Below are 3,332 nucleotides of genomic sequence, written 5' to 3' on the forward strand. Positions count from 1 at the left end.
CAGACCTACCTTTCCGGAAAGCTGCCTGCTCCCTCCCAAGGATATTATCCTCCTCCAACCAAGATGAGAGTCTCTCTTTTAAGTAGCAGGCATATAGTTTGCCAATAATGGAAAGGAGGCTAGTTGGGCGGTAATTTGCTGGGTCCTCTTTGTTCCCTTTTTTAAATATAGGGATAACTATGGATTCGAGCCAAGACTCAGGAAAGCATCCAGAGTTATTGATCAGAGTAAAGAAATTTGCTAGAAGAGGGGCCCACCAAGCTTGGTGCGCCTTCAACATTTCAGAAAGTATATTATCAGGTCCAGGAGCTTTGCCGGATTTCAAGCTAGTAATCAAATCAATAATTTCTTTTTGGGTTACAGGTGGCCAAGTGGGAAGATTTGTTAAGTTATCAGTAAAGGAAACGGCATTTACAGTCTCGTTGTTTGCAGAAAAATATTTCTCCCAGAGGTATGGGGAAATGTGGCAAGGGGCCGGATTTAGTGGGCTCATAGAACCAGAGACCAGCTCCCAGAAACACTTCGAATTATTTGATCTGGAAGCTTGAATTAAGGCTTCCCAATCTTCATGCATCACCTGCCTTTTTTTGATGACTATCATATGCTTGTAGTATTTTTTGATAATAAAATACTCAGGGGGGAGGGTGGTTAAATTTTGGTGTCGATATTGATGGTATAGCCGTCTCAGCTGTTTCTTAGCATCAAGACAGTTCTTATCAAACCATCTGGGAAAACCAGTGGTAGGAGGAGCCCTGAAGGAAGAAGATGATGGGATAATAGAGGCTTTAAGGTTTGTAGTTAAGGAGTTATATGCTATTGACGCTAAATATGAATCAGTAGCATGCATGATCTCCCTCTGTAAGGACAGGGCAGAGGGGGAAGTGAGAAATAAGGCCACATTTGAGGCTACTGTGGGAGTCCAAAAGGTCCTTTTATGGGTGGGGTGGATTGGATTTACCATTGGTTTATGGGTAAGGAGCAAGCGACCGCGTTCTGGTAGATAAAAGGAAAAGGTAAGGGGAAGGTGATCACTATCCTGTCTGGAGCCGACAGAAAAGTCCAAAATAAACCTGAACAGGGAATGCGAGATCAAGGCGTAATCAATGACACTGCACCCAAGGCCAGAAATGTAGGTAAATTCCGCACATGAATCTATCTGCTTATGACCATTCAACGTTATTAGGCTGTGGCTAGCAAGGAATCGATATAAACATATTCCACCATAATTTATCTTGGGGTCCTTGGAAGTCCTAGCATAGCCTGGGAAGTGTGGGGCGGTGTCCTCGCCCCCCCAGAGGTTTGAAGCAAATAGCGCATCATTGTGGGGGCCAGACCTGGCGTTGAAATCACCCATAACAATGAGAGGCGCTTTGGGGAATTTAGCCTCGAGTGATGTTAGATAATTGGTAAGAACGTCCCAGTCACGGTCAATTTGTGCCCGAGAGGCATGAGAGGGAATATAAACATTTACTAACAGAAGAGAAAATGTGCTAAAAGATAATAAAACAGCCTGTGCAATGTTTTTACAAGGGGTTAAACTTATAGAGCGAGCTGTTACAGAAGTAGAAATGAGTATGGCTAGGCCTCCTTTGGGTCTGCCTTTGGAACTGGGTTGGGAATAGGTCGTTGGTAAACCTGAACAAGAGAAACCATCCACTATTTATGTAAGGGTACGCCACGTCTCCTGTAAGAAAATTAAGTCAAATTTGTTCAAAAAAGTAATAAAGTCAGGATTTTTTTGTTTGGCATCCCACCCTGCAATGTTCCAGGAGAGAAGGTGGAATGTAAAATTAGGTGAGAGAACAGAAACCTGGCATGCATTAATAATTGAATTCGTAGGATTAGAAATTTCCTTTGCAGTATAAGATTTGCAGAGTGAGTGCTGTGATGTCCTGAAATGAGGGTTTACCATTTTTTCAGGAGATTCACAGGTTAGAATCGAGTTTTTAGAATTTAATAAGGGTTGTCAAGTCAGTTCAGGAACCTCATGTACTATCACATCACATATTGTGCTAGGTCTACAAACATTTGAGTAACAATGTGGCAGTACCTTTAAGGGAACTTTCAGAGGAGAAACTTGAATGCTGGATGGTGAGTTCAGTTCATAGTCCTCCAAGTATCTGGAGCATGTCCTTTTTGCCCTTAGATTGTTTAACAGGTTCTGCATTTTGTTTATGACCTCGCTTTGTTCACTCTCAGTGAATGTATGGAAACTATTTAATAGTTCCTCCTCTCCCTCACAAGCAAAGTCAAACACAAGATCTTGATTTTCCTTACTGTTTACCAGAGAAGAAGGTGACGGTATCGGAACGAAAATGGGAGCTGGTAGTGAGGAGGAGCTTACTTCATCCAAAATAATAAGATCAGAGTTTATGGAGTTAAGTGTTTCAAAGTTTAATGTTTCTTGTGCTGGGGGAGTCGAAGGGGATAAATTCTTTTCCAGCATAGTTGATCCTAATGATAGAGAAGAGCAGTTCATGTTTAATGTGCTTTTAAGAGGAAGCTGTTCCAGGAATGGATCCAAGTTTCCAGAGTTTGATATATTTTTGCTGCTGTTCGAGGAAGACTTCCTCCTCTCTTGTGAAGAGATAAGGTTTGTTGTTGGAGTTCTCTTTGTGAACAAGGAAATTGGACTGGCCAGGTTTGTGAAATGTCTCTGAACGGATATTCCATGGTAGCTGAGAAGGGATTTATTTGCAATTATTTGCAATTATCCGTGCTGTTGTCTCAGCCGATTTAAAGTTAAGTAAGGCAGACACTAAAGTCAGGATCATTCAGACCATGGTATTCCCAATCTGTATGTATGCATGCGAGAATTGGACAGTAAAAAAAGGCGGATAAGAAAAAAATCAACTCATTTGAGATGTGGAGTTGGAGGAGAGCTTTGCGCATGCCATGGACTGTGAAAAAGACAAATAATTGGGTGTTAGAACAAATTAAACCAGAACTATCACTAGAAGCTAAAACGATGAAACTTCGGTTATACTTTGGACATATAATGAAAAGACCTGATTCACTAGTAAAGACAATAATACTGGGAAAAACAAAAGGGAGTAGAAAAAGAGGAAGGCCAAACAAGAAATGGATTGATTCCATCAAGGAATCTGTTGTCTCAGCCGATTTAAAGTTAAGTAAGACAGACATTTTTGTTGAGGGATTGTAAAGGAATTCCACATACGAGATATCGTCAGGCCGTAAATCCATTACACCTAACGACTGGAGGGCGTAACACACTCTTTGCTTCCTGATGTTTACTTTTTCTTTGATGTTAAGAAGAGGAAGGTTCAATAGTGCAAGTTTGTTTGAATTATATCTGAGAAGCCAATTCCCAT

This window comes from Rhineura floridana, chromosome 6 (genome assembly GCF_030035675.1).
Source record: "Rhineura floridana isolate rRhiFlo1 chromosome 6, rRhiFlo1.hap2, whole genome shotgun sequence".
In the NCBI taxonomy this organism is placed as follows: Eukaryota; Metazoa; Chordata; class Lepidosauria; order Squamata; family Rhineuridae; genus Rhineura; species Rhineura floridana.